The sequence below is a fragment of the Sus scrofa genome, chromosome 3 (genome assembly GCF_054392235.1).
Source record: "Sus scrofa isolate SSC_HxYL_T2T_F1_AM1 chromosome 3, Sscrofa_HxYL_maternal_Yorkshire_Landrace_v2.0, whole genome shotgun sequence".
NCBI classification, from domain to species: Eukaryota; Metazoa; Chordata; class Mammalia; order Artiodactyla; family Suidae; genus Sus; species Sus scrofa.
In genome coordinates, this window is record NC_139385.1 from 39,620,807 (window position 1) to 39,641,997 (window position 21,191).

A 21,191-nucleotide genomic window follows, 5' to 3' on the forward strand; every position below is an offset into this window, starting at 1 on the left:
TCTCTATGGCAGAAATGCTCTAATAGGCACACATTCTTGAAATGAATGAAACTATTAAACATTTCAGCAGAGAAACAGAAAGGATACAGAAGAACAAAAATGGAAATTTTAGAACTGAAAAATAACAAAAATAGACAAGCGTACTGGAAGGATGAAATAGCAGAATGAAAATAACAAAGAACAGAGTCAGTGAATTTTGAGATTGATCAGTAGAAATTATCCAGTCTGAATGACAGAGAGACAAGATTTCTTATACTAAGTGAAATAAGTCAGAAAGAGAAAGACAAATACCATATGATATCACTTATGTGTGGAATCTCAAATATGGCACAAATGAACCTAACTACAAAATAGGAACAGACTCACAGACATGGAGAACAGACTTGTGGCAGATGAGGAGCAGGGAGGAAGTGGGATGGACGGGGAGTTTGAGGTTAGTAGATGCAAACTATTCCATTCAAAATGAAAAAGCAACGAGGTTCTACTGTACTGCACAGGGGACCATAACCAATTTCTTGGGATATAACATGATGGAAAAAGTATGAGAAAAGGAATATATATATATGAATGGGTGGGTCACTATGCTATACAGCAAAAATTGACACAACGCTATAAATCAACTACACTTTAATTTAAAAAAAACATAGTCTAAGAGACAATACTAAAAGGTATAACATTCACAGCATGAAGAACAGAAAAAAAGAGTATGGAGTAGGGAAAAAATTATTTCAAATAATAATTGCTGAAAACATCCCTCAACCCCTCATAAATGTATGTTCACAAAGCTTCAGCTTGGTGAACCCCAGACAGGATAAACCTCAAAACCTCATGCCCACAGATATCATAGTCAAACTTCAGAAAATTAAAGACAAAGAAAAATCTTGAATGCAGCCAGAGGAGAAAAATATGTATTTTTTCTGTGTATTTTATGAAAAATGTGTATTTTATGAAGGAACAACAACTTAAATGTCTATGAATTTCTCATCAGAAACTATGAAGGTCAAAAGAAAGTAGATCAATATTTTTCATGTGCAGGAAAAGAACTGCCAATTCAGAATCTGATATACGGAGAAAACATCCTACAAGAGTGAAGGTAAAATAAAGACATTTTTCTATGAAGGAAAAGTAAGAAAATGTGTTGCAGCAAATCTTCTCTAAAAGAATTACGAAAGGAAAACTCTTCAGGCTGAAGGAAGCTGCAGCAGAAAGGAATTGGAAACATTGCTAATAAAGGAAGAACAGCAGAAATGGTGATATCTGAGAAAATATAACAGATCAGTCCTCAGCTCTTAAATTCTTTAAAATAGCTTTATTAAAAGCAAATATAATATGGAATTCCTGTTGTGGCTCAGCAGGTTAGGAACCTGACCAGTATCTATGAAGATGTGTGTTTGATCCCTGGCCTTGCTCAGTGGGTTAAGGATCCCACATTGCCATAAGCTGCAGCATAGGTTCCAAATTCGGCTCAGATCTGGCCTGGCTGTGGCTGTGGCATAGGCTGGCAGCTGCAGCTCTGATTCGACCCCTGCCTGGGAACTTCCATATGCCATAGGGGCGGACCTAAAAAGAAAAAAAATAATAAAATAAAATAAAGAAAATATAATAGCATTGTCTAGTGTGATTTCTTTTTTTAGGTTTTTTTTTTTGAAAGTTTTATTTTATTTTATTTTATTTTTATTTATTTATTTTTTTTATTTTCCCACTGTACAGCAAGGGGGTCAGGTTATCCTTACATGTATACATTACAATTACATTTTTTCCCCCACCCTTTGTTCTGTTGCAACATGAGTATCTAGACAAAGTTCTCAATGCTATTCAGCAGGATCTCCTTGTAAATCTATTCTAAGTTGTGTCTGATAAGCCCAAGCTTCCGATCCCTCCCACTCCCTCCCCCTCCCATCAGGCAGCCACAAGTCTCTTCTCCAAGTCCATGATTTTCTTTTCTGAGGAGATGTTCCTTTGTGCTGGGTATTAGATTCCAGTTATAAGTGATATCATATGGTATTTGTCTTTGTCTTTCTGGCTCATTTCACTCAGGATGAGATTCTCTAGTTCCATCCATGTTGCTGCAAATGGCATGATGTCATTCTTTTTTATGGCTGAGTAGTATTCCATTGTGTATATATACCACCTCTTCCGAATCCAATCATCTGTCGATGGACATTTGGGTTGTTTCCATGTCCTGTGATTTCTTTTTTTAATCTTTTTAGGGCCACACCCGCAGCATATGGAGGTTCCCAGGCTAGGGGTCTAATTGGAGCTACAGCTGCCGGCCTATACCAGAGCCACAGCAATGCCAGATCAAGCCTATCTGTGACGTACACCACAGTTCACGGCAACACCGGATCCTTAACCCACTGAGTGAGGCCAGGGATCAAACCCACAACCTCATGGTTCCTAGTCGGATTCATTAACCACTGCTCCACGACAGGAACTCCTACTATGATTTTTTTATGTATGTAAATGTACTATATAAGAGAATACCCACATAAGAGAAGGGGGAAAGGTGTGTATGACAGTCATATTTCTAAATTCCATTTGAAGTGGTAGCATTGACTCTAAATAGAATGTGAAAAGTTAAGCATGTTTAGAGAAACTGCTACTGAAAAAAATTATACAAGAGATATTGTCAAAAACACAATGTATAAAGGAGGGAAGAGGAATATAAGGGTAAGGACTAAGAGGTACAAACTATTATGTACAAAATAAACTAAAAGAATACAACATGAGGAATAGGGCCAGTATGTTACAGTAAATATCAGTGGAGTATAAGCTTTAACATTGTGAATCCCTATATTGTAATATCGTATTGTACATCCACTGTGCTTCAATTTTAAAAACTCCTACCATTTACAGACTAAAATAGGATACTAAAAAAGGTTCAAAGGAAATCTTGAGGAAAATTAGTGGATGTCTGAAACTGAATGAAAATACAATATAGCACATAACATTTTGTGGGTTGGAAACAGGGTAGAGCTTAGAGGGAAGTTTATAGCATTAAATGCTTACATTCAAAAAGAAGAAAGGGGGATTTCCACTGTGGTGCAGCCAGTTAAGGATTCAATCTGGTATTGTCTCTGCAGTGGCTCAGATCGCTGCTGAGGTGCAGGTTCAACCCCCTCCCTGGCACAATGGATTAAAGGATCCAGCATTGCTGCAGCTGTGGCTCATATTCAGTCCCTAGCCTGGGAACTTCCATATGTTGTGGGTTCAGCCAAAAAAGAAGAAGAAAGGCCTCAAATCAACAGTCTAAGCCTCCACTCTAAGAAATCAGAAATTAATGAGTGAGCTATCCCCAAGCAAATAGAACAGTGTTACTATATTTGCTTTTGAGAAGGAAATGATTAAGAGAAGAGTAGCGATCAATGGACTTGAGAACAGAAAAGGAATAGGGAAAATCGGTGAAACCGGAAGATACTGATTCTTTGGAGGAAAAAAATCAATGCATTTGAAAAACCTCCAAGACTGGAAAAGAAAAATGTGAGAAGACACAAATTACTACTGTTAGCAATGAGGAGTTAACACTACAGACCCTGCAGCTACTAAAAGGCTAAAATGGGAGCCCTGCAAACAATTCTAATTATATAATGATTTTTGGTTTTTTTTCTGTTATAGCTGGTTTATGGTGTTCTGTCAATTTTCCACTGTACACCATGGTGACCCAGTTACACATACATGTATACAGTGTTTTTTCTCACATTATCATGCTCCATCATAAGTGACTAGACATAGTTCCTAGTGCTACACAGCAGGATCTCATTGCTAATCCATTCCAAAGGCAAGAGTCTGCATCTATTAACCCCAAGCTCCCTACAAACAATTCTATACACATAAATTGGAGAACATATGCTGTGAGCTGTGGCCTAGGCCAGCAGCTACACCTCTGATTTGACCCCAGCCTGGGAACCTCCATGCATGCAGCTCTAAAGAGACAAAAAAGACAACAAAACAAAAAAAATTGGAGAACTTAGAAGAAACAAACCAACCCATTAAAAATTAAAACTATCAAACTCACCAAGATGAGATAGATAAACTAACTGGACATAGGTGTATAAAAGTAATTGAATCCTCAGTTTAAAAAAAAAGTCTGGAGTTCCTGTCATGGCGCAGTGGAAATGAATCCAACTAGGAACCAAGAGGTTGTGGGTTCGATCCCTGGCCTCAAACAGTGGGTTAAGGATCTAGTGTTGCTGTGGCTACAGCTCCAATTAGACCCCTAGCCTGGGAACCTCCATATGCTGCAGGTACAGCCCTAAAAAGACAAAAAGTCCAAAAAAAAAAGGGGGGGGTCTTCCAAAAATAATCTCTATACCAAATCTAAAACTTATGTGGAAAATCAGTGGACCTTAGAGAGCCAAAATAATTTGAAAACAAAGAATAAAATTAGAGGAAACATATCACTCAGTTTGAAGGCTTACTATAAGACAGTACAATAATCAAAATAGTATGGAATTGGCAAAGGTAAAAATAGACCCCAATAAATGTGTCCAGTAGTCTTAGAAGGTGAAAAATACCTCCTTCCAACAAATGGTATTGGGACAATTGGACATGCATGTGCAAAAAAAAGACCTTCGGACTTCCCTGGTGGCCTCGTGGCTAAGGATTTGGCATTGTCAATGCTGTGGCTCAGGTTAGATCCCTGGCCTGGGAACTTTTGCATGCCACAGGTGCAGCAAAAAAACAAGAACAAGATTCTTGACCTGCACCTCACACCTTATACAAAACTTAAAGTGATTACAGCTCTAGATGTTAAATGCAAAACTATAAAAATTTTAAAGGAAGAAATAGAGGAAGATATTCATAATTTGCAGTTCAACAAAGAGTTATTAAACATGATGCTAAAAGTTCACTCTGTAGAAGACAAACTGATCACTTGGACCTCATCAAAGTTTAAAACTTTTGTTCTGTGAAAGATGCTGTTAAGAGAATGAAAGGACAAATGTACAGACAGTGTGAACGGGTTTGCAAGTCATGTTATCAACAAAGGACTAGTATCCAGAATACAGAAAGAATTCTCCAACTCAACAGTCAAACCACAATCACATTTACAGAATGGGCAGAAAAGGTCTGAATACCGAAGGGGGTAAATGAAAGGCAAATAAGCACATGAAAAGATATTCAACCCCATTAGCCATTAGGGAAATTCAATCTAAAACCATGTTGAGATACTACTAAACACCTGTTCAGGTGGCTAAAGTAGATAATACTGCCAACATCGAGTACAGGATTCAGAAAAACTGATTAGAACTCTTACACTGGCTAGTACAAATGGAAGTGTTGTTTGGCAAAAAGAGTGGTAGATCTTCATGAACATAAATGCATACTTAGCATATGACCCAGAGTTCCCACCCGTGGGTACTGATCCTAGAGAAATGAAAAGAAAACCCCGTACATGAACATTGAGTAGAGCTCTGTGCATAATGGCCAAAACCTAAACGAGGCAAATGTTGTTCAATGAATGAATAGCTAAACTGCGTGACGGAATCCTAAGTAATAAAAAGAAGGGAACTACTTGCACCTAGCCAGTTTCAGAAGGTTATATAGCATATGATTCTATTTATGGACATTCTCTAAAAGACAGAGCTTTAGGGGATGGAGAAGAGATGAGTGGTTGTCAGAGTTAGGAGCAGAAAGAGGATGGGATGTGACTGCATGAGAGAATTTGGAGCAGGTGGTAGATCCATTCCGTATATTGATCATTATGGGCTGAAAGTTGGTGTACCTCCCACCTTTCAGATGTTGAAGTCCTCACCTGCAAGGTGATGCTATTTGGAGGTGGAGCCTTTGGGAAGTAATTAGGTTTAGATGAGGGCATGGGAGTGGTGCCCCTAGGGTGGGGTTAGTGCCCTTATTAGAAGAGGAAGAGACACCAGAGCTAAGCATATCCTCCCTCTGGATATGAGGTCACAGGGAAAAGGTACCATCTGCAAGCCAAGAAGAGAACCCTCACCAGGAACTCAAACCCTGCAGACACCTTGATCTTAGACTTCCAGCTCCCAGAACTGTGAGAAAAAGCTGTCTCTTGTTCAGGCTACTCCTTATGGTATTTTGTTATAGCAGCCAGAGAAGGCTAATATAGTGATTGTGGTGATGTTTATACAAATGCATACATGTATTAAAATTCTTAACTCTACACTATAAATATCTATTTTAATATACATTAATTTTTTATTAATTTTTTAAAAGTATAAATTGAAATAGCAACTGACTATGTCACCTGTCATGGAAGAGTGTGGAAATGTTAAGACTTCTACTTCTGGAAGTAACTTAACAAAAGAAACAAAAGCTTTTTTTCTTCCTTTCTTTCTTTTTTTTTTTTTTTCCTTAGGGCTGCACCCGAGGCATATGGAAGTTCTCAGGCTAGGGGTTGAATTGGAAGATCAGCTATCGGACTATGCCAGATCCAAGCTGGGTCTGCACTGCATCTGCAACCTACAGTGTAGCTTGGGTCACTGCCCAGATCCTTTAACTTACTGAGCACGGCCAGGGATCAAACCTGCATCCTCATGGATACTAGTCAGATTCTTAACCTGCTGAGCCATAACGGGCAGTCCAACAAGAGAAAAATATTATCTGACCAATAGCAAACGTTTATTGAACAGGTACTTAGAAAGAACTGCAATGTTTATTCCTTTTTATCTAATTTAATCATCCTAACAATACTAAGCTATTGGTCTTATTTTTATCCCCTATTTGCGTATAAGAGAAACTGAAGCCAGGTTAGATGGCTTGCCCAAATCTATGGTTACAAAGAGGAGCAGCTGGTATTTGAACCAAGGTCTCATTGACTCCAGAGTCTGGGCTTTATGCCAACCACATTGTACTGCTTCTGGGGCTTCAGCATTTCGCTTTTCTTGTGCAAAAATCCTGCATGTAAACCAGGTACGGTCTGGCCAGTGATAAACATCATCTCTGCTTTGTGATAAGCGCATGTCTTACCACTGACCTCTGGTCCATGAGAAGTGCTGACTCTGGCTCAGGAAATCCTCCTATATTGATTTCCCTTGTTTTCTTTCTTTAATGCGGCTGTTAAGTTCATTTTAACAATGTAATTCATCATGAGACAGCCAAACCTGAGTTTTATTGATGTAGCAATTAATTAGTTGGCTGCCCAGTCCTGCAAAGTTTGTTCTGGATGAATGGCTGGCCAGGCACGGGGAGAACTGTGATTCGAATCTAGCAGACAAGCTGCTCATAGTGCTGACTGGATCACTCTTGAGATGTTATCAGGGGCGGGTGCCCCCTTGCGTCCGGGCTGGCTGGTGGCTGCCACTGCACCAAGAGCTGTGGAGGGTACTCCCTGTGGCATCCAAGTTGGGGCTGGTCATTCCTGTTGTTTTCCAAGTTGGGTTCCGTGTCCCCCTGGAAAAAATGCCTGAGTCCTAGTAAGTTTAGGATATACTTTCCCACAGGAGTAAGGCTGTGCTGTGTTGTTCACAAGAGAGCAGGGTCCCACTGCTTGGGGTTCAATGGTTGACCCTCACTACCTGGGACAAACGACCAGTCATCCTTTTCAATAGCTTGATTAAGATTTAACTTATGGGAGTTCCCACTGTGCCTCAGTGGAAACGAACCTGACTAGGGTCCATGAGGATGCAGGTTCGATCCTGGGCGCCCCTCGGTGGGTTAAGGATCCAGTGTTGCCTCAAGCTGCAGTTTAGGTTGCAGATGCGGCTGGGATCTGGCATTGCTTCGGCTGTGGTATAGACGGGCAGCTATAGCTCTGATTTGACCCCTAGCCTAGGAATTTCCACATGCTTCACCTGCAGTCCTAAAAAGAAAAATAGATAGATAGATAGATTTGATTTATATACCATGCAATTAATCGGTTATAAATTTCCAGTGCAGTGAGACTCAATGTATTTATAGAATTGTGCAGCCATAACCAGACTCTAATTTTAGAATGTTTCCATCCTCCCTAAAAGGAAGCCTCACACCCTATCGTGGCCTTTCCCCATCTCCCATTCCATCATCCCATCCCATAGGCAAATACTTGTCTATTTTTTTGTGTCAATAATTTTCCTTTTCTGAAAAATTCATATAAATGGGATTAAACAAAGTCTTTCATGTCCACTTCTTTCACCTAGCAAAATGTCTTGAGGTTCGTCCATGCTGTAGAATGTAACAGTATTTTATTCCTTCTAAGGGCTGAAGAATAGTTTATTATGTGGATAGATCATGTTTTGTTTATCCAGTCATCCACTGGTAGACATTTGGGTTGCTCCCACTTTTTGGTTAGTAAGAATGATGCTGTTGAAATATTTCATGTGCAAGTTTTTTGTATGAATATGTTTTCAGTTCGCCCAGGAGTGAAATTGCTAGGTCATATGATAATGCAGTATTTCATATTTTGAGAAGCTGTCATACTATTTTTCAAACTGATTGCCTCGTTTTACATCTTTACCAGCAATGAATGTGTGAACATTCCAATTTTTCCACATCCTCTCCAACACTTATTATACGCTATCTTTTTCATTTTAGCCATCCTCATGGGTGTGAAGTGATACCTCATTGTGATTTTGATTCGCATTTCCCTGATGGCTAATGATGTTGAACATCTCTTCTTGTGCTCATGGGCCATCTGTATGTCGTCTTTGGAGAAGTGTCTATTTAAACATGTTGCCAATTTTTAAATCAGGTTGTTTATCTTATTATTGATTTATAAGAGTTCTTTATATATTCTAGGTATAAGTTCCTATAGACAAGCCATTTAAAACCTCAGCCTGTTTTCCCTCCAGGCTGCATATTGGTGTGTCTTTCCAGGAAATACGGACTTCTGTTTTCATCTCGTCTGTCCTTTTTTTCTTGTTTTATAATCTTTTCCCATCAGAGAAGGGATTTGATGTGATCTACTTGCTGCCTCAAGAGTAAAACCCCAGACACAGCAGACCTCAAGCAGAATCGGCTTTCTTCAAACTCAGACTTACCAATGCTCTCTTTCAAAAAACAGATTTCTCCCTTTTTACTTCCTATCCATTGGAAATATTTTCCTTGTCCCCTTTTCTCTTCCCAAAACACTCTAAATTTGGACTCAAAACTCTAGATTCTAAAGCCCTCCTAGAAGGCATCATGTACCTGAGAAACAGACAAACCTGGGATTCAACTGCTCTGCAGTCAAATCTCAGCCACGTCACCTTCCAGCAAACTGCTGAACCTCTCTGAGCCCAACTTGATTCAAATATCAAAGAGAAAATAAAACTTAGTGCTAAAATTAGTCAGAGCCTTAAAAACATGACCAGGGAATTAAATGATCCCCTTAATGCATACCGAATGTTTACTAAAAGAATTTCTCCTGCTCTGAGTTCATTTACTCTCATAGCAGTTCAGTGAAGTGCGTGATGTTACCCCATTTTACAGACAACAGAACAGAGGCTCTAGAGAGGTGAACACACTTGTCCTGTGTAACACAGCCTGGGAGACCAGAGCTAGGATCCAAACCCAAGATGACTCTCTCCAGAGCCTCTGTTCTTCCTAATGAGTTGCAGAGAGAGAGACCCACACTAAGCTATCACCCCTTAGAGTTATTTAGAGAAAAATGAATGAAATGGGTCAAGGACGTCCCTTTAGGAGTTGTTTGTCTGTGATACGTTTGCTTTGTGTGGCTGATTTAGCCTTTATCGAGCAAAGGCACTGTGGTAGGTAGGATGCGAAACCTCGGGAAGCTTCTGCTCTAAAGCCATTGAGAAATGCATGCAGAGTTATTACTTCATTACACTCTGCGCTAGGGCAAGTGCCTGGGTTTGCATTCCAGCCCCGCAGTTTACAACTGGGATTCCTTGAGCATCAGTTTCTCCATCTGTATAATGGGTGGGTTAATTCCTGACTCACCAAACTGTGAGGTCCAGAGCTATTATTAGCATGGGAAGGAAGCTCCTGCCCTGAAGCTAGCATGCAATTAAGGACTGCAGGGGTCATCTCAGTCCTGAACTGCTGTTTTCCAGCCACAGGCTCGCAAATGCTCTGAGCTTGGCTCTGCACCTATAAGGCTGTGAGGTCTGAAGCAGCTCCCTCTTCTCGGTGCTGCTCAGGGCAAGCCAGCTGCTGTGACTTCATTAGGAGGAGAAGCAGCCCTGAACAGCACGCACTGAGCATAGCGCATTTCCACAAAGAGCTGCCAAGAAACCCCTGCGCACATGTTTAGAGTTTTAAGGACGTCTCATTAAACAGACCACACTGGACTTGGTATTCCTACTGCAGAGGAGGGAAGATCTGAAGCCATTCGGGGAGACTTCCATTAATTATATCTTAAGGCTCTTTCTGAATAAAGCAGGGCAATTGCTCTTAGAGGCACACACAGTAACAGGCCAGAGCTTGCCGACAAGGGGTGAGGGGGCGCTGTGTAATGAGTGCATTGAAGAATCCTTTGCCCTGTCTCGGCTCTGTCTCTGCTCTGTCTCTGCTGACAGATGGGAACTTTACCTGACCTCCAACACTTGGTTCTTCAGGGGAAGGTCCCCTAGTGAGCGAGAAGGTGGGAAAATCTGTAGATGAAGACGACGTGCGTGTCGCAGAAGAGGCACAGCCCAGACTCAGACACATGGCCTCCAAAGGCCTTTACAGATATGACCATGGATTTCCCTCCCGTCGCTGTGATTTGCAAGGAGCTGGAGCTTGGCTGCTTGGGTTCCAGTCCCCACTCTGCCTCTTAGTAGCTGTGTGATCTTAGGTGGGTGACTGAGGCGTGCAGAGCCTTGATTTCCCGGTAAATGCACCACCTCCTAGGGCTGCGATGAGGAGGAAGAGGAGAAAGTGGTCAGCACAGGGTCTGCTTATGTACCACAGGGTTTGGAAGGAGAGCGGTACCTGTACAGCAGGAGGCTTAGAAGCATCCCCAACTTGTATCCCCCCCGACCTCTATCCCCTCGCTGCCAGGAGCAGCCCTCCCCCACTGCACTTGTGAGAACCCAAAGCAGCTCTAGAAACTGAGACTGCCAATGTCCCAGGCACACAGTTAACACTCACTAAGAGTTATCATTATCATCTCCCACCCTAACTCTGAATCCAGTGACCTGAAATTCCCTGGACTGGGATGTGCCTTTGCTTACGCCCTCCCTTCTGCCTCAAACTCCTCTTGGTGTCTTCCTTTCCTGATTCCTCCTGTATCACCTCCTCCAGGAAGCCTTCCCGCTTCCCTTCTCCCCACCCCAAAGATAGGGGTGCCCTCTCCCTGGGTCCACAGAGTACCGAGTGCTTCATTCGCTCATTCCTTCACTCCTTTGTTCGAGCATTCAAAAAACATCATGCCTGGAGTTCCCATTGTGACTCAGCGGGTTAAGGACCCAACTAGTATCTGTGAGGATGCAGGTTCCATCCCCAGTTAAGGATCTGGCATTGCTGTGGCTGTGGCATAGGCCAGCAACTGCAGCTCTGATTCAACCTCTAGCTGGAGAACTTCCATATGCCCTGGGTACAGCCCTAAAAAAGAAAAAGAAAAAAAAAAAAAAAAGATACTGTGCTTGGCACACAGTCAGCACCCAAAGAAGCAAGTATTAGCAGAGCATTCTCACACATGGGCCTGGACCCTCCAAGGCTGGAATTGCTGACGCACAACCAAGGCCAGTGCGGGGAGTGGGGAAGGGAGGGGCGATGGCCTGGGGTCCTTCCCACGAGGACCAAGACACAGCAGCCCAGCTCACACCTTCTCCGTCCCGCTTCTTCTGCTTCCCCAGCACACAGCCCAGGAAGCCGCAGAGCTTGTGTCTGCCCAGGTCAGTAAGATCTACTTTCTGAGAACATCATTAGAAGCTCATCTACCCCAAGCCACCAGAGCCGCGTGAGGCAGATAAAACTGGCCCGTTCCCCACCATCTTTCTCTTGTCCCATTTGCTCTCTTTTGTCTCTTTTCCCTCGTGTTTTGCTGATCCTCTTCGTTTCCAAAGAATTATCTCCCCCGCTCTTGCCGCCAAGTCCCAAACAATGGTGCGCACAAATCTGTGTGCTGCTCAAGGCGGAAGGTTGTCTGTGCCATTGAGCACGTTTTCTGCCATTTGCAGTGTTTTCTTTCCAACACCCCAAGGTGCTGGAGCCCAGCCTTGCTCACATATCTTGGACTTACTTTCTCTGCGAGAAAAATGCACAGACGGGTTTTTAATAGAGTTTAATTGCTTACATTTTCCAAAACTTTATCTCTTCCCTTCCCACTCCTAGTCAGTGCTGTTGGTTGGCTTGGAAAATAATTGTTTTAACTTATTTGAAAATCATCTTAAAAATAAATTGATCACCTTTTTTGTTTACATTTTTATTGGCATATAGGTGACTTACAATGTTGTGTTAATTTCAAGTGTACAGCAAAGTTATACACATACATATATCCATTCTTTTCCAGAGGCTTTTCCCATATGCGTTATCACAGAATATTGAGTAGATTTCCCTGTGCAATACACTAGGGAAATCTACTCATTATTCTGTGATAACCTATATGGGAGAAGAATCTAAAAGTAAATTTTAAAAACTTTCCATTCATTCAAAATTGTCTCCTTCAGCAGGGAGCCTGCTCGGTGTCTCTGTGTCCCTGCTGCTCTTCCTTCTTCAAGAAGAGGAAGCAAGGAGCTGGAGACTGAAGCCTGGGACCCAGGAGGGGTCAGGTCCCTGGAGATGAGCACTCAGGAGCCCACATTAGCAAGTGAGGTCTCTGGGGCCCAGAGAAACTAAGCAACTTTCCAAGGTCACACTGCAGTGAGTGGCTGAGGCAGGGTTACTAACAGAACCAGCTTCTGGAAAACTCCAATGCTGTCATTTTCTCTGTCTCCTTGCTCCCCTTTTTTGAGTCCTCATAATATACTAATAGCTCCTGTAAAGACCCACCCGGAGAAGGAACACTGGAAATCCTTTTCCATCTGCCTTTTGTAAAAAGGAAATTCTTGTCTCCATCCTCCCAGGGCTGCTTAGAGGATTAAATCTCCCAAATCTATGTTTGTTCTGCTGGGCCCCCGGAAAGCACTTCAGTTCTTAGTTTTATTATTTTCTCCTTCAAAATATATCCGTCTTCTGTCCCATTCTCTAGGTTCCGCCTGCCATGCAGAGATTCCTAGGTGAGTTCTTTGAGGATTGGGTCCATGTTAGAATCTGCCTGGCATTGACTGTGCTGCCTCGCACTGTGCTGGGCAAAGGCTGGTTGAGCCGTAGCCCTGGTCACAGGCTTAGTGAGTGAACGTGCACCAGTCAACATCCTGAGGTGCCCAGGCAGTCTGATGCCTTGGGCTGTTACAGATGCACCTCTAAAGACCGTAATGGATCAAGCTGATGGCAGAAATATGAGACACAGGAGCAGGCGAACAGGGAAGAATATTTGAGGGTAGGTGAAAAATTTGGGGTCTCCTTCAATTTTGTTATATAAAGGATTGAGTCTTTTTTGTGCATTGAAATGGCCCTATGTTTACAGTTTCTAACGTTTTGCCTTTAAGTTCTTCCTGTGTGCTAGGCACCATGATCTGGTGCTATTGAGGGTCAATGGTAATGAAAACGTACTCTTCTCTAAGGTGAAATGAGGTTCATGTTGATAGAAATAATGTGATGAGCACCCACATGTGGATCTCCCCACTTCAGCTTCCTGGGAGGTTTTTCTCCTGGTCTCCCGGTGGGATCATGTGACCCTTTCTGGCCAATGAGCTGGGAGCACAACTGTCCCATTTTATTTCGGAACTGAACCATTCATTTGCCTGATGAGAACCCCTGCTCTCCGCGGTGTGATGGTTGCTCACCAACCTGGAACCCTAAGTGACTGAAATGCACAGAATGCCCCTGCTGACTCAGTGGGCAGGACGCATGTAGAAGAAAGAAACGTTTTTTTTAAGCCCCTGAGTTCTTCTCAGTCAGGGGCTGTTTGTTACCACAATAGACCCTAGCCTTGCCTGACTCATACAACATAACCATATGTTGGATCCTTGCTGTGAATCAGACCGTTAACTGTGTTCCAAAAATGAACACATTCAATCGCAATAACTTCACGACAAGATTCTTCCATATGTTTCTAGCTGAGCTTTGAAAGTAGAGCGGCCCAGGGTCACACTGATCGTCAGTAGAGGAGCCAGGATGGGCCCAGGTGGCCTGAATCCTCAGTCCTTGTCCTTTACCCCCCGTGGTGCCATGTTGCTGCCTCTCCAGTATATCGGTTAGTGCTGTAAAAGAGTTAAAAACAAAGCCACCAAGACTTAGGAAGAGGAGAGTCAATCCGGATGTGAACGCTCCACGCCAAACAGTGGGGGCAGGAATGGATGAGCCGAGGGTATCTACATCCCAGTCTGCCCGTCTGACCTCTGACTACAGCCAACGTGTGGACACAGACTCAGAGAAACTCACTTATTGGATACTTAGCACGTGCCAAGTACTATACACATTGCCTTCATTATTTCGTTCCCATAATGAAGATGTGTTTTCCCATTTTGTGGATGAAAAAACTGAGACTCAGAGCAGAGAAGTAATTTGTGGATGGATTTAGCATTTGTAAGTGGCAGGGTTGAGACTGAGCTGCAGGTGTGGCAGGCTGAAAGGGCAAGGCTTCTCACCAAATGCTATACTGTCTCTGAGCTCCTTCTTTTATAAGGAAGCTTCCTAAAGGGTTCTTAGATGTGGGAATTCGAGGAATCCTGGAAACAGGAACACGGGGGTTGGGTCTCTGCCTGTGGCATCCTCTGGGTACAGCCCAAGTGCTAATTAGCATTTGTTTATTGCCTCTAATTACCGGAGACTCTCTGACAGTTTGAATTCAGGAATGCTAATGTGAGAGCCACATCAGGAGAAGTTTGAAGCAGAAGCCTCGGGGCAGGCTCACAGAAATAAAACTGTTTTAGCTGACCCGCTGGCTCTTGGGAGGGCAGGGTGACCAAGAGACAGGGTAAGAACTGGGACTGAAACGAAGAGGGCCACTTCCCATGCACCTCCTGTCTCAAGAGCCCTCACCTCGGGGGAATTATTCTCCAAATAACCCAGTTCAAGCGCTGATGGATTCAAAAGATTGATGTCACTTTAACATTTGTTTTGCAAAAAACAGAGCACATTGTTTATTGTTATTATTATTACTATTTTTTTTTTTTTTTTTTGCCTGCCCAGAAAGAGTTTTTCTTTCTTCTGATAATAAAAAATTTGATTTTGGAGTTGCTGTTGTGGCTCAGCAGGTTAAGAACCCGACATAGTGTCCGTGAGGATGTGGGTTTGATCCCTGGCCTCACTCAGTGGGTTAAGGATCCAGCATTGCCGTGAACTGTGGTGTAGGTCTCAGACACAGCTCAGATCTGGAGTTGCTGTGGTTGTGGTGTAGGCCGGCAGCTGCAGCTCCAATGTGTCCCCTAGCCTAGGAACTTCTGTATGCCACACGTGTGGCCCTAAAAAGAAAAAGAAAAAAAAATCCAGTTATGAGCAGGTTTGATTATATACCAGCATCCATGCTACTGCACAAGCCTTCAGGCTGATGGGCTGGCTTGGGGCGTGGGGTTCCACGGGCACTCCCATAACCCTTCAAGAACAGGAGACAGAAGGAAAGGGGGACTCCTGCTGCTCTGTCACCCTCCTGGGACAGCCTTTCTCCCCATTCCTGTCTCCTCCAATCTTAGACCCATCCTCCACGTTACTGTCCAAAAGGTTATTCTCAACTCTGAACTACTCATGTCACTCCCCTTCGTAAGTGCCAGTGGGTCCACATTTTGCTAAGGCCAAGTCCAAGGTTCTAACTTGGCACTCAGGACTCTTTCCAGCCCAATCAGAACCCACCCTTCCAATTGCATCTTCTGCACTTTTCCATCTTCTCCTTTCCCCCATGTGCTATTATGCTCCAGCGGCAATGAGCTATTTTTTGCCTCCTCTATGTGCAGGCTCTTTGGCACCTAAGGGCCTTTGCCCATATGATAGCCTCTGTCCATGAACCTTTGAAATTCCTTTCTATTAAGTCAACACCATCTGAGAGAAGCTGTAATGGGGTGGTTAAGAGCATAGACTCTTAAAATCCAACATCCTGATTCTACCACTTATTAACCATGATCTTAGCCAACTTAGCATCAGTTTCCTCATTTGTGAAATGGGGGACAATGCTGGTACCTTCCTCTTGGAATTGTGGGCTTTAAATGTGGTGCATTATCTAATACACTTAGAGCAATGCCTGGCACATCTTAAGTGCTGTAGAAGTAATTGCTGTGGGAGTTCCTGTTGTGGTTCATCAGGTTAAGAACCTGACTAGTATCCATGAGGACATGGGTTCAATCCCTGACCTCTCTCAGTGGGTTAAGGATCCAGCATTGCCATGAGCTATGGTGTAGATCAAAGATGTGGCTTGCATCCTGCATTGCTGTGGCTAAGGCATAGGCTGGCAGCTGCAGCTCAGATTCGACCCCTACCCTGGCAATTTACATATGTCGCAATTTCGGGTCTGAAAAAACAAACAAACAAAAACAAAAACAAAAAAAAAAAGAAAAGGAAGAAGTAACTGCTGTTGTTTTCATCCATTCACATTTTTGTCTCCTTGTAAACTACAGACTCTTTGAGATGCTGTGGCTTCTTCCCCTCTGTTCTTGCCATGTTTATTCGCTCTTTTCTTCCCTCTTCTGCAAAAAGAGACTGGGTTTCTGAGCCTTATGAGTATGAACAACTCCCTGTCTCGTGGGGAAAACTCATCTAGAAGCAAATCTCAGTGAAATAGATAAACTGTGCCAAGGTAGGGGGCCTGAGCTGTGGCCAAAGCATGATTATTTGGGGTCATCCAGGATGTCACCGCATCTGTTAACCTAGTGGCTATGATGGACCATTTCAACAGGTGACAGTACAGTGAGCTGACAACATGTTCTCATAGGAAATGGGGACCTGTCCAGGGAAAGGTGGGGCATGGGGTGAGAGCCAGGGAGCAAGACGGGGAAATTTATTCAGGGGGAGCAGAGCTCAAGTGAGCGCAGCACACTGAGTCCTCTGCTGGGCGGCTGGCGGAGGGCCAGGGCACAGAGCAATATTTAACTGCTCTGCTCTGGCTCCCAAAAGCTGGGCTATAAATGCTCATACTTCAGATAAAGAATAAGCAATTTAATCTGAGATTGTATTTTGGTAAAAATAAAAACAGGCTGGCTTGGAAGAGAGTAGTGTTGCCTTTTGGTTTCTATACACATGCTCATGTATACACACACACACACTCCTTTTTATTGCAGGAATTGTATTGCTGCTTCTCCAGCTGTGATAACTCCTTCAGGAATAATAAGAGCTTTCTTCTGTCTTAAACAGACCAACAAAAGAATTTATTCCTTCTGGTCTACCTGTTTGTGACTATTGAGCTCAGCAATAACTGGCATTTATACATTGCCTCACCTAGGCATTATCGTTGGACCCTCAGGGCAGCTTTGGGAGGTTAGGTGTGGTGAGCATCACAGTTACAGATGAAGAAATGCAGGACCAGAGAGGTGAAGCAGCTTGCTCAAGGCCACACAGCCAGAGTATAAGATGGCATAAAGGAAAGAGTTCACCTTTGAGACCAGAGGGATCTGGGTTCTAATCTTTGCTACTTGACAGCTGGGTGACCTTGAGTAAGTGATTTCACCTCTCTGATTCTCCATTTCTTAGTTATTGTAACGGTATTGTAATACCCACTCCATAGACTTATCATAAACTGAATGAAACCATATGTGAAAAGGTCTTATCATACACACTGCTTACTAATCCACTTTTCCCCCTTTTTCATAATGTTCAAAAGAGTTGGGGAGGAGTTTCCTGTGACACAGCAGGCAGCAGATCAGGTCACTGCTATGATGTGGGTTTGATCCTTGGCCCAGGAACTTCTTCATGCCATGGGTGCAGCCAAAAAAAAAAAAAAAAAAAAAAAAAAGTTGAAATTTGAACCCAGACTAGCTGATTGCCCAACCCATGTTCTTTTCACCTATCCATACTGCCAGGAAAGTATACCCTCTGCCACTGTGAAAATACAATGCAGGGTGAGGTAATGCCTTCTAATAACTTGTCTTTGACATGGAGAGGGAGATCCTAGGTACTGGAAGAACCTGCATTTATTCGTCGTTCAATGAATGAGCTCTGGGAGAGGGATGATGAGCCCAACTTCGAATATTATATATGTTACATTGTCTGTAGTGCTGTCCAACTTGAGATGGTATGTCAGTGAGAGATGGACTCGCTGAAGCTTGGGAAACCAATCTGAGCTTTGGTAGCAGATTTATGACTCGTTGTATGAGGGGCCAGGATCTCACACCTGCTTTCATGGCTCTCAAAAGGAGTAGAGATGAGGTGTGACATGAATAGAAATAATTATGATACGATATAAAATATTCAAATGCTAGATCATAACAGGTCAAAGCAGACAAGACCCCTATTTTCATGGAGCTTGGGTTTCAATGAAATGTAATAAATGCAAATAAAGTTATCATTCCAATGTATGCTAAAAATTGAAATGCTAAACTCTCCAACTGGATCTATAGTGTCTCCAAAACTCCCTCATTTATTTATTCCTTATTACAAAGGATACTTATTCTGCTCTTGCTGTGTACCAGACACCATGCTACAAGCTGGAGATACAGTGATGAGTAAGAGAAGATGCAGTCTCTTCTTCCTATGAGCGTAGAGTCTGTTGGAAGGGACAGATAGTAGCCAAACTTTGTGGAATGCACATAAAAATTACAATGGTGACAAGGGCTTTAATGAAATGGCAAATGGTAGTAGAAAGTTTTAAACTAGACAGGTAAGTTGAGGAGGACTTTCTGAGGAAATGATGTTGAACAAAAAGATGATGAGACATTAATTTGGTAAAGAAGGTAGAATGGAGAACTAGAAAGAACAGCATATGCAAAGGTCCTGGGGTAAGAAGAGCATGCACATATGAAGGATTGACGAAAACCACCACTTCATTCAGTGAGCAAAAAATTATCATTGTAGCCTCATCTATAGCATATATTTGGCCCTATTAATATTTAGTTACTTCAATTCTAGGTTGCCGGTGATTGTTGTTAACCCATTGGTTTAGTAACATTGTTTTTTTAAATTAGGAATTTAAAAAAAATTAGAGCTTCATTTCCACCTTTAATTAGTACATAAATTTCTAAATAAATTTTTAATTTTGGATATTTTTATTGAAGTATAGTGATCTAAAATATTGTATTATTTTCAGGTATACAACACAGCAATTCAATGTTTTTATAGATTATATTCCTCTTAAAGATATGATATTAGCTACAGTCCCTGTGCTGTACAGAATATCCTGTATAGTCCCTGTGGTGTACACTTTATAGCTTTTACCTCAGGGACCATAGCCAATATTTTATACATAGTAGTTTATACCTCTTAATTCCCTACCCCTATCTTGCCCCTCCCTCCTTCTCTTTCCCCACTGGTAACCATTAGTTTGTTCTCTATATCTGTGGGTATGTTTATGTTTTATTATATTCACTGGTTTGTTTTATTTTTTAGAGTCCACAATTAAGTGATAACACATAGCATTTGTTTTTCCCTGTATAGCTTATTCCACTAAGCATAATACATTCTGTGCCCATCCACGTCGTTGCAAATGGCAGAATTTCATTTTTTTTAATGGCTGAGTCATATTCCACTGCATATATGTGTATATATGTACCATGTCTTCTTTTTCTTTATAATGATTTTTTATTTTTTCCATTATAGCTTATTTGCAGTGTTCTGTCAATTTTCTACTGTACAGCAAGGTGACCCAGTTACACATACATGTATACATCCTTTTTTTCTCACATTATCATGCTCTATCATAAGTGACTAGATGTAGTTCTCAGTGCTATACAGCAGGATCTCATTGCTTATCCACTCTGAAGACAATAGTTTGCATCTATTAACCCCAAATTCCCAATCCATCCCACTCCCTCCCCCTCCCTCTTGGCAACCACAAGTCTGTTCTCCTTGTCCATGATTTTCTTTTCTGTGGAAAGGTTCATTTGTGCCATATATTAGATTCCAAATATAAGTGATATTGTGTGGTATTTGTCTTTGTCTTTCTGACTTATTTCACTTAGTATGAGAGTCTCTAGTTCCATCCATGTTGCTGCAAATGGCATAATTTTGTTCTTTTTTATGGGTGAATAGTATTCCATTCTGTATATATACCACTTCTTCTTAATCCAATCATCTGACGATGGACATTTAGGTTGTTTCCATGTCTTGGCCTTTGCCACATCTTCTTTATCCATTCATCTACTGATGGACACTTACGTTGCTTCTATATCTTGGCTATAGGAAATAATGATTCTAGCAACAGGTGAGGTACATGGTGTCTTTTCAAATTAGTGCTTTTGTTATCTTCAGATATATACTCAGGAGTAGAATTGATGGGTCAAACAGTAGTTCTATTTTTAGTTTTGAAGACTCTCCATACTGTTTTTCACACTGGCTGCACCACTTGACACCCCGCACCAACAGGGGTAGAAAGGTTCCCTTTCCTCTACACCCTCACCTACATTTGTTATTTATAGACTTTTTGATGATGAGCATTCTGACAGATGTGAGGTGACATCTCATTGTGGTTTTGTTTTGCATTTCTCCAATAATTGGCAGTGTTGAACATCTTTTCGTGTGTCTGTTGGCCATCTGTATGTCTTCTTTGGAAAAATGTCCATGCAGGTCTTCTGCCCATTTCTTAATTAGGTTGTTTGGTTTTTTGATATTGAGTTGTATGAGCTGTTTGTGTTTTAGATATTAACCCCTTATCTGTCATATTATTTGCAAATAATTTCTCCCATTCAGTAGATTATCCTTTCATTTTGTTGATGGTTTCCTTTGCTGTGCAAAAGCTTTAATTAGCTTTCGTGTGTTTAATTCGGCCCCATTTGTTTATTTTTGCTTTTGTTTCCTTTGCCTTAGAAGACAAATCCGAAAAAATACTGCTATGATTTATGTCTGAGTGTTCTGTCTATGTTTTCTTCTAGGAGTTTATGATTTAGACCTTACACCTTACATTTAGATCTTTAATTTAAGTTTGGAGGTTTTTTGTTGTATATGGTTTGAGAAAATGTTATGATTTCATTCTTTTTTTTTTTTTTTTTTGTCTTTTTGCCATTTCTTGGGCCGTTCCCTCAGCATATGGAGGTTCCCAGGCTAGGGGTCTAATCGGAGATGTAGCTGCCAGCCTACGCCAGAGCTACAGCAACATGGGATCTGAGCCGCGTCTGCAACCTACACCACAGCTCACGGCAATGCCGGATCGTTAACCCACTGAGCAAGGGCAGGGACCGAACCCGCAACCTCATGGTTCC

At 42.1% G+C, this 21,191-nt stretch overlaps 1 protein-coding gene across 2 annotated transcripts in view; it reads left to right on the plus strand.

Annotated features, from left to right (window-relative positions):
* Positions 1–21,191, plus strand: part of GRIN2A (glutamate ionotropic receptor NMDA type subunit 2A) — a 596,378-nt gene that overhangs the window by 506,075 nt on the left and 69,112 nt on the right. Inside the window, exon 17 of one of the 2 annotated variants that reach the window (XR_014840817.1) lies at positions 13,546–15,090. The exons of the other annotated variant lie outside the window; for it this stretch is intronic. The gene's annotated coding sequence lies outside the window, so the exon portion shown is untranslated. Of the gene's footprint in view, positions 1–13,545; positions 15,091–21,191 lie in introns of those variants that run through there. 2 annotated transcript variants of the gene reach the window in all.